Genomic DNA, 10,791 nt, shown 5'->3' with positions numbered 1-10,791 from the left:
ATAAAACATTTTGAAGTGCAATCACTGTAGTGATGGAGAAGCTATAGAAAGAGGGCAACTCTTGAAGGTTATTGGTGAAACTGTAAACTGACGCAGTCTTTCTGGAGGCAATATGGGGTGCCCTTTGAACTAACAAGTCCTCATTCTCAATATCTGTCATGAAGAAATTTTCACACAAGTACACAAGTGTATGTATGCAAGAGTTTTTATGGGGGCATGGGGTTTTTTTTTAAGATTTTTTCATTTATTTGACAGAGAAAGAGCACAAGCAGGGAGAACTGCAGAGGGAGAAGAAGCAGGCTCCCCACTGAGCAGGGACTCCAAAGTAGGTCTAAATCTCAGAACCCTGGGATCATGACCCCAGCTGAAGGCAGACGCTTAACTGACTGAGCCACCCAGGAGCCCCAGTATGTATGTGCCCCAGTGTGCAAGTTTTAGTTGCACTACTTTACTGACAAAAAAAAAAAATTGAGAATCACCTACGGGGCGCCTGGACAGCTCAGTGGGTTAAGCATCCAACTCTTGGTTCCAGCTCAGGTCATGATCTCCAGGCTGTGGGATTGAACCCCACCTCAGGCTCTGTGCTCAGTAGGCAGTCCGCTTCTTCCCTCTCTCTCTGCCCCTTCCCCCAATCCTACTCGTGCTCTATCTCTCTAAATTAAACAAATTAATCTTTTAAAAATATTTAGAATCACCGAACTGTGTGTGATAGAGTATGGTGGACCTAATGCTAGAATACCATGCCCCATGGGTAAAAAATGAACCACGTTTATAATACAAAATGATGTTCACTGCTGTATGTATGAAGTGTAAAATACATATCGACTTTATACATATTCATTCTGAGGCCATTTTTGTAAGAATAAAATCTCCAAATCTCTATATAATTAACAATTTTACCTCCTTGCTGGTTTGTTTTATTTTTAAAAGATTTTATTTATTTATTTGACACAGAGAGAGAGAGAGATCACAACTAGGCAGAGAGGCAGGTGGGGGTGGGGGGGTGGGGGGGTGTGGCGGGGAAGCAGGCTCCCTGCTGAGCAGAGAGCCTGATGTGGAGCTCAATCCCAGGACCCTGAGACCATGACCTGAGCCCAAGGCAGAGACTTAACCCTCTGAGCCACCCCGGCGCCCATTCTTTATTTTTTAAAAGATTTTATTTATTAGAGAGAGAAGAAAAGAGTGAGAGGGGAAGGGAGAAGCAGGTTCCCCACTGAGCTGGGGCTCCAACCAAGACCCTAGGATCACAACCTGAACCAAAGGCAGACGCTTAACAGACTGAACCACCCAGGTGCCCAGGTTTTTTCCTCGAAATAAACCTTTGATTGGTTGAGGACAAAATTACAAAGTGAACTCACCTGTGGTACCACCACCCAGATCAAGAAGTAGAACCATTATCTAGGAGTCTGGAGTGCAATGAGAGAAAGGTCTAATCTAAACCCAGATGTGCTAGTCTGCATATGAAAGTAATTGAATAATTGTCAAAATTGGATCAGGATCTCCAAGGAAAAGGTCTAAAGTGAAAAATGCAGAGTGCTGAGGACTTGGGGTGCATTAAGATTGAAGGGATTGCAGGGCGCCTGGGTAGTTCAGTGGGTTAAAGTCTCTGCCTTCATGATCCTGGGTTCCTGGGATCCATCCCCACATCAGGCTCTCTGCTCAGCAGGGAGCCTGCTTCCCCCACCTCTGACTGCCTCTCTGCCTACTTGTGATCTCTGTCTGTCAAGTAAATAAATAAAATCTTTGAGAAGAAAAAAAAAAAGATTGAAGGGATGGAGAGCATACAGCGGTCTGCGGAGGAGGCTGGAGAAGGATGCCAGAGGTGAGAACACAGGGGAAGTTGTCCAGCCCCGGAGGCAACCTGATCTGATCATGTCTGGCATAAGTGTGCCATGCCCGCCTGCCCGGTGGGATTCCTTATAGAGAGACTTTGTAGCCTATGACCTTGTCACTCGGGCCACAACTGACTGAACCAGATATCCAAGTCCCAGGCCCTATATGAGTGATAACTGGTCAATGAGTGCCTCACCCAGTGACCTTCCTCTCTTCTTTGGATCACACCCACATACACACCAAGGGGTACAGAGTAATAAATCGTCGCAGAAACAGAAACACAGAAAGAAGGCAGTGGCAAGCGTGATTGGGAAGAAACCCTGAGGTGGAGAGAAGGGCAGCCAAAAAGTGGGCAACAGGTCACTGCACAGGGAAGCGCCGCAAGGCAGACTCGGTCAAGGGAAGAGGCAGAGAAAAGTCTGTCTCCCGGGGGGGGGGGGGGGGGGGGGGGGACGACAGCCGCAGTGCGCTAGAAACCCTCTCTTCCCAGGAAGCCTGGGCCCGTGTCATCGCCCTGCCTCTCCTCGCCCTTGACCACAACCACGGATAACCCCAGAGTGACCCCTCGGGCTGTCTGGTCAGGGGTGGAGTTCTGGCGGCCCCCGGCAAAGTGTCTGAGTCACATTCTCTCGTCATATCCTTTCGCTTCCCCAAGCGGTTCGGACGCGAAAGGCCTTTCTGATTGGCCGCCTCCAGGGGCCAGTGTCCCGCAGCGGCTGGCAGGCTGGGGGTCCGGAGCGCATAAGTACGTCCCGCTGGGGAGGGCGGTCCCAGACGTCGGGAGCTGCAGCTGCCGGGAGCCGCGGGGGTAAGTGCTCCCGCCTTCGGGAACCGACGGGCTCCCCAGTGGCGCCTGGCCCACAGCCCCCGCCTGCCTGTGCTTCCTTTTACCCAGTTTCATCAGATATTTGCGGGCAGGGGACCCCAGGGGAGGAGAAATGCAGCGATGGGGCAGGGAGGAAGGGCAGGCTAGGCTCCCGTGGGGAATGCCAGGTCCTTCTGCCCCGTCCTCAGAATGTCCCTGCCCTCTTGTCCAAGGTCCCAGTGCTGCCGGCCTGTCTCCTGTGCCTCGCCCCATGCACCTCTGCCTCGGCCACAGCAGGTCCCCGCAGCAGCTCCCGCGATCCGGCCAAGCCCAGCTGCGGCCCCTGTGGCCCTTGCGCTCCTGCCTGGCACGACCTCCTAACCCCCAGGGCCCCAAGAAGCAGGTGGTGTTTGCAGACACCAAGGGGCTCTCGCTGACATCCGTGCACATGTTTGAAGACGCTGTGGGCGGAGACTCAGAGGAGGGCTCCTGTCACCCGTCCAACTTGCCGCGCCTCGCACCACCGCCATCCCCCTGCGCCCCAGGTCTCCCCGCACCTGGACGGGACTCGGGGTTTCCGGGGACGCCAGCAGATCCGGAGAGGGTGCCCCGAGCTGAGCGCGCGGCAAGAGGGCTCCCTGCGAGGCACCCTGCGGGCGCGCGCTCTGGCTTTCCAGAAGGCCATGCAGGTGCGCACCGCCTTTGATGCCCGCGCCTTGTTCCAAGAAGCGCAGCGTTCACACCACGCGTCCTTGCAGAGGCGAGACTGAGAGCTTCGGCTTACAGGTGGCGAGGCCACCTAGAGTCCCGCGCCCTGGGGACGCCATCCGGCTCTGCTCCTCTTTAGGGTGTGCTCAGCAGCTTTGCGTGGTGCGCAGCTCACAGTCCCGCTCGACAGACTGAAACTGAACTCTCTTGAGGGCCCACCCGCTGCGCCCTGTGCAATGACTTTTTCTGCCTAGGCAGAGCTTGATTTTCTTGCCCAGGTGGTGCGTGTTTGCTCTCTCTCCAGGAGCCTCACCCAGACTGTCACTACCCGCGAATTCACACTGGGGGGGGATCGGCATGGAGGCAACTGCAGCTGCGCCCCTCTTCTCGGGACCCTACCCTTGAATGCCTCTCGTTCTTCTTTCTAGGGGGACAGGCTCACTTCCTGACCGAATGAATGAGATTTCCTTCCGGAAGATGCTCGGAAGGGCACCCATTACCCTTCGCAGGGAAGGAAGCCTTGGGAATGTGGAACAGAAGGACCGTAAATAAAGTTTCTACATGTAATTCTGTAAAAGGCCTGGCAGAGAGGGTCTCCCAGAGCTGTGTGGGTGAGTGGGAGAGGTCAGGAGGAGTTCCTTATGTCGAAGATAAAGATGCAGCACAGATATGTGCTCTTTTACCTTCCTCCCTATCCTGAAAGGGCTAATTTTCTGGTAACTCAAAATCGTCTTGCCTCTTCAATGTGTGCCAATAAATAAATCACAAATAAATTTGTTAAAGCATCTTCAGGAGATCATCTTGTATCATCTGCCAACACCAGACCCTTTCCCCCTCTTCCAGCCAGTAAGAGTCTGGGGAAACTCTACCTTAAAATAAATGTACTTTAAAAACAAACATTTTTAACTGCTTAGAACATTCTTTGAAGTGTAATTTACCTAGACCCAGAAGCCAGACCTTGGTTCCTAGTTCCCTGTCCCTCCCCCACACACTTTCCCTCTTATATTTATTCCCCCATAAATACAATTATCTTGTGTTAAACTGACTGAAACTGCTTATCGAACTGTTTGCTCCCCTCAGGCCCTTGGAAGCCTGGGACAGTCCCAACCATGTACATTGCTGGCTCACAGGCTGGCCACACCTGGGACACTCAAGACATTTGGGTTCAAATCATGCAGGAGTATTCAATTTATAATATTCTGAGATCCTTGGTCTTTGGAAGAGTTTAACCTCTTTTCAGAGGTTGTTCATTCTCTCAGATTATCGTTCATTAGATGACAAATTTTTAACATAAGTGTTTTGTTTTGTTTTTTGAAATCTTCATCTCCTCTGATCCTTGACTCCTTGGGCTACATTTATTGAGCAAGCAACATTTGCTTTATTTATTTATTTATTTATTTGTCCCTTAGAGGGCTTGCCCCTGGGTCACTCACTCTGTGGTAAGACACCCAGGTGGTTAACAGGGTAAAGATAGCGGTCCACCTGGCAAGTTTCCAGCTGCAGCTTCCTCATCTGATAAGGGATCCTACAGCACCTCCACTGTTTCCTCCCCATGCCCCACCTGGAGCTTCTAGTCTTTGACTCCTTTTTTTTTTTTTTTTTAAGATTTTATTTATTTATTTGACAGTGAGAGAGATCACAAGTAGGCAGAGGCAGGCAGAGAGAGAAAGAGGGACGCATGCTCCCCACTGAGCAGAAAGTCCCATGTGGGGCTCTATCCCAGGATCCTGAGATCAGGACCTGAGCAGAAGGCAGAGCCTTAACCCACTGAGCCATGCAGGCGCCCTTCTAGTCTTGACTCCTTAAGAGATGATGGCGAATAGGGTGGGCAGTCCCCACAGGGTATGCTGTTAGGATTGGGAGTCAGCGTCCGAAATTAAAGCTGGTAAGAATCAACAGAAAAAATGAGCAGTCAGCTGTAAAGTGACTTACCCCTAGAATGCGCTGTGATACAGTTCTCATGAGACTAGGGTCTTCTGCAATCTCCCTGATGAGCTTTTCAGAAAATAAAGTTGAGGTCAGGGCCCACCACTGGAGATGGGAAGTCTTGAAAGGCCATGTAGGTCAGGTCTCACAGTTTAGGGGGGTGCTGAGGAATCTAGACTTAAAAGATAGTATCTCCAGTGACATGCTCCTGCAACCACAGAGAGAGCTAACAGGATTGAAAAGAGATGCTGCCCCTTAGTCAGCCTTGAATTCCACATGTTTCAATGCCAGATCACAAAGTATATCATTGAATTAATATTTGATATTTTTAGGGCGCCTGGGTGGCTCAGTGGGTTAAGCCGCTGCCTTCGGCTCAGGTCATGATCTCAGGGTCCTGGGATAGAGTCCCGCATCGGGCTCTCTGCTCAGCAGGGAGCCTGCTTCCTCCTCTCTCTCTCTGCCTGCCTCTCTGCCTACTTGTGATCTCTCTCTGTCAAATAAATAAATAAGATCTTTAAAAAAATATTTGATATTTTTATAAAGACTTAGTTTATAAATAGCATAACAGTGTTTGTAAATTTTGGAAAGACACACATGAATTGTATGCCGCAGTTGTAATCCTCTAATTCTTTTTTCTCTTTTATAGGGATAATCTCAGAAAAACAAAAGTGGCCCAGGACTCTTGACTAAGAGTCCTTAGTCAGACTAAGACAAGCTGGCTTAATTTATGACGACCTTTCCTATGCAGGTAATTTTTCCATTCAGTGACCCCTTTGACTGTCTTTCCCCCACACACCCTGTATTGTCTTCCAAATCTCATGCATTAGGTACTAGTTCATTCATGACTTTATTAAATACATGGATACTTTGTCAAGTTTCTGGTAGTCATCATGTAGTTTTAAGTCATTCAACAAATATTTTCTGAGCAACCACGATGTGCCAGACATCATGTTAACTATTGGGGCTAGAAAGATGAATAAAACAAAATTCACAGTCTGGAGAAAGGAGCCATACATATAGATGATTGATAAAAATAATGCGAGAGGCATCAGGCAGTGTTAGACACACATGGAGAGGAGAAAAAAAAAAGGTGGGGGGAGAAAAACCACACAGAATGAATGAGCACTTAAGAAGAAATCAGAGAAAATGTCTTATTGGAGTTGGCCCCCCAAGTGAGTGCCTAAAAGATGAGTAGGTGTTTGCCAAAATTACATTTCAATTAGCTTAAGTAGCCTTACTTATATATGTGATTTCCACAAGACTTGAATTGTTGTTACACTAATTGGAAACGTCCCTTTTCTCCCCCCCACCCTCAGGATCCCAGAAAGGCAGGGGGTGATAATGGCAGGCAGGAGTGAATTTTGGAAAATAGAGAGCTGGGCAAAGAGGAGGGGATGGCTGTATTCATCCAAGAGGACATTCTGCTCAGACAAGTGTTTTTGGTTGTTTGGCAGGTAGAACCCCACACAAGCACAACTCCTGGGGTATATCAAATTGCCAGATTCTTTAGAGTTAAATATCCCTTTCCTTTCCTCTTTCTTTCTTTCTTTCTTTTTTTCTAATTTTATCATCAACATATTGATGTTGATTTGGCTTCCCAAGGACACATTGCCATAAGGGTATGAACTGACTAACGGATTCTAGTATTCCAGTTAATTTTGCATTTTCAATTATCCACCTAATTTAATTTTTCAAAAGCCCCCTTTATCAGTGTCTCCTGCAGATATGATTACTACAAATCAGTCCCCAGAAACAGAGAATCAACTTGCTGTGAATTGAGAAATTTGGGTCTGTGAATTTTCAAGTTGAGGACCACAGTGTGGATGCAGTCAGAAAACCTGTCTTCTTCAGTTTGCTCTTAACCACAACGTCTCTGCTTCTTAAGTCAGAGTGTGCTTGTATTGATCTGACCCAACACGTGTATCGGCCATATTCTGATGACTCTCAGATTTAAATCACTGGAGCTCTCCTCCCAACTTCAGACTCCTACATCAAAGAGCATCACAAATGGTGGTTCCCCCAAAATTAAATACAAAATTACAACATGATCTGGCAATCCCACTTTGGGAAATAGATCCCAAAGAATTGAAGGCAGCATCTCAGATATTTGTATATTCATGTTTGCAGCAGCATTATTCATAACAACCGACAGGTGGTAATAACTCCGATGCACATCAGGGGATGAGTGGTAAAAGTAAACGTGGCGTACACTTATAGCACGACATTATTCAGCCTTCAGGAGGAAGGAAATGCTAACGCCTTACAACATGGATGAACCTGGAAGACATTATACTAAGTGAAATATACCAGCCCTGAAAAGACAAATATTCTATGATTTCACTAGATGAAAGAGGTATGAGTAATTAAACTCCAAAACAGAAGTAGAATGGTGGTTGCCTAGGGCTAGGGGAGAGGGAATGGGTAGTTTTTGTTTAATGGGTACAAGTTTTTGTTTTTCAAGATGAAAACTTGTAAAGATTGATCACATAATAATGTGAATATACTTAACGCTACTGAACGGTACACTTAGAAATGGTTAAGATGGTAAATTTTATGTATGTTTTACCACAATTAAAAAAATTTTTTTAATAAAGAACATGGCTTTGGATGCCTGGGTGGCTGTCAGTTAAGTATCTGTCTTCAGCTTGGGTCATGATCCCAGGGTCCTGGTATAGAGCCCCATCTAGAGCTCCCTGCTCAGTAGGGGTGTCTGCTTCTCCCTCTCCCTCTGTCCCTATCCCTGCTTGTACTCTCTGCCAAATAAATAAATAAAATCCTTAAAAAATAAAATTAAAAGAATATGCCTTTGCTTAATTTGTCTTTTTCTCTTGGTACTTAGAAATGAACACTGGTCTTGATAGTTGTTCAATAAATAGTTGTGGTTCACCTCTTAATGTCAAAGACTTTACACATGAAGAGATATCTGTGGAAGACAGGGAAGTTATGCAGCACACTTATGGGATTATTCTACTGGGGGAAGGAGTACCTTTTAAAAGGAGTATCTTCCCAGGTTCATAGCACCATTTGCCATACATGCAGCAAAAACAATGATTACAGAGGCACATTTTGGGAAATTAGCTCAAAGTGGGGGGTTGTCAACACTGTGATCCCCTTTTTACATTTATTTATTTATTTGTTTGTTTATTTAAAAGATTTATTTATTTATTTGAGAGAGAGTGTGTGCATGCACAGGGTTTGGTGGGGGCGTGGCAGAGGGAGAGAAAATCTCAAGCAGACTCCTGCTGATTGCAGTGCCCAGGCAGGGCTCTATCTCAAGACCCTGAGATTGTAACCTGAGCTCAGATCAAGAGCCAGACACTTGACTGAATAAGCCAGCCAGGTGCCCCAAGATCCCCCTTTCTTAATGGACTATCCTTCATCAGGTTTTTAAGATTACTCCCACAGTTTTTGTATTAAAAGTGCATTTTCCTTTTTTTTTTTTTAAGATTTTATTTATTTATTTGACAGAGAGAAATCACAAGTAGATGGAGAGGCAGGCAGAGAGAGAGAGAGAGGGAAGCAGGCTCCCTGCTGAGCAGAGAGCCTGATGCGGGGACTCGATCCCAGGACCCTGAGATCATGACCTGAGCTGAAGGCAGCGGCTTAACCCACTGAGCCACCCAGGCGCCCCTAAAAGTGCATTTTCATTCTAGAATGTGGCAAAACCGCAACAGCAACCTAAAGACAGTCCAAATTCAGAGTGACAAGGAATTTCACATCAAAGGTAAGCCTAGTTGTGCTATGTATAGGCAGTGGGCTATATAAACGTACTGTGTGTCTAACTTTTCAAGCATTACTTACTCATCTTATCTCTCCTGTTTGTATTTCTCTGCCTAGAAGTGGATATGACACCGATATGCCCAGATCATTGACCTTTGCAAACAAAATTCTGGAGCCAGAGGGAACCATTCTGGCTCCCTCTTCAAAAGGAAGTTCGATTGCCTTCCTGCACTAAAGAAGTTTAGAGGATGTATCAAGGAGTGTGTGTGTGTGTGTGTGTGTGTGTGTGTGTGTGTTTATACCCAACAACTGAGTCTACTATTTGGCTGGGCAAAGAATCAATCAGTGTCATTTGTGTTGAGTCTCTAAAATGTGTGAAACATTTTTTAATTTCAAAATTATCGTCCAGAAGGAATGGTAATATATGGTGAGAATGGTAAGAAAATGTAAATACGGGGTGCCTGGATGGCTCAGGGGGGTTAAGTCTCTGCCTTCAGCTCAGGTCATGATCTCTGGGTCCTGGAATCATGCCCCACATCCAGCTCTCTGCTCAGCGGGAAGCCTGCCTCCTGCCCCCTCTCTGCCAACCTGAGATCTCTGTATGTCAAACAAACAAATAAATAAATATTAAAAAAGAAAAGAAAATGTAAACACGAATACACAAAAGCAGAGCACAAACTATTTCCAGGAGCAGGAAAGAAGACCAGATATCCAAATCCAAAAAGCATTGAAGGTGGTGGTGACCACTTCAAAACTAGCCCTAGCACTGAGTAGGACATAAAAATGTATCATGTCCACTTTCCTTTATGGAATTTAATCTAGTTGAAGATTTCCCATGACCATGCATTATTCAATTTTGTACCGTCATTGGGACAATGGGAAAAACTGGCCACATGGGAAGGACTCCGTGAAGATTTGTTAAATGAATAAATGATTGAGTTTAAAATATGGAGTAAGTCCCAAACAGGTGTGGTGATGAGTAGGGATGAGTGGCCCAGTGTTCTGTAATAGAGCCATCATTCTTTTTTTTTTTTTAAGATTTTATTTATTTGACACACAGAGAGAGATCATAAGTAGGCAGAGAGGCAGGCAGAGAGACAGGGAAGCAGGCTTCCTGCCGAGCAGAGAGCTCGATGTGGGGCTGGATCCCAGGACTTTGAGATCAGGACCTGAGTCGAAGGCAGAAGCTTAACCCATCAAGCCACCCAGGCACCCCCAGAGCCGTCATTCTTACAGATTTTGAGGCCTAAGAATGTGGACCTTACCCTGAAGATTTATTATCAAGTTATTTAGCAGGGAATGGCAATCTGACATTAGCACGCAGAATAAACTGGGGGTTGGGTGGAAAGGCTTGGTATTGGAGGTGAAAATGTCTTTTAAGAACAAGGGAAGGGGTGCCTGGGTGGCTCAGTGGGTTGAAGCCTCTGCCTTCAGCTCAGGTCATGATCTCAGGGTCTTGGGATCGAGCCCCACATCAGGCTCTCTGCTCAGCAGGGAGCCTGCTTCCTCCTCTCTCTCTGCCTGCCTCTCTGCCTACTTGTGATCTCTGTCAAATAAATAAATTAAAAAAAAAATAGAACAACAAGGGGAAGGGCTGATTTTTTTCCTAAGGAGAATCCATTTGAGGGAAGATGATAAACTTGGGTTCTTGGGTTAGGCATTTGAAGCCTGAAGTGCTGGTGAGAAATACACAGGCAAACTCCGGCAGTCACCAGCTGGACTTCAGCAAGAGATCCATTGGAAAGTTCCACAAACCCCTCGCACTCCCTGGCTTCATTAGCAAGACCAATGAGACTCGG

General features: G+C 46.5%; 1 long non-coding RNA gene across 3 annotated transcripts; it reads left to right on the top strand.

Annotated features, from left to right (window-relative positions):
• The first annotated feature begins 2,531 nt into the window (after window positions 1-2,531).
• Window positions 2,532-9,501, top strand: LOC122889862. 3 transcript variants are annotated; one of them, XR_006380986.1, is made up of 6 exons: window positions 2,532-2,641; window positions 3,775-3,957; window positions 5,919-6,020; window positions 7,400-7,625; window positions 8,926-8,996; window positions 9,110-9,501. It is a non-coding gene; the product is annotated as an uncharacterized LOC122889862 (long non-coding RNA). The 3 variants fall into 3 exon arrangements; XR_006380985.1 differs by having other exon boundaries at window positions 6,984-7,625; XR_006380984.1 differs by having other exon boundaries at window positions 6,971-7,625.
• Window positions 9,502-10,791: the final 1,290 nt, after the last annotated feature.

The sequence above is a fragment of the Neovison vison genome, chromosome 11 (genome assembly GCF_020171115.1).
Source record: "Neovison vison isolate M4711 chromosome 11, ASM_NN_V1, whole genome shotgun sequence".
NCBI classification, from domain to species: domain Eukaryota; kingdom Metazoa; phylum Chordata; class Mammalia; order Carnivora; family Mustelidae; genus Neogale; species Neogale vison.
The sequence above is the reverse complement of the archived record's forward strand: the minus strand, read 5'-3'. Positions and strand labels throughout refer to the sequence as shown.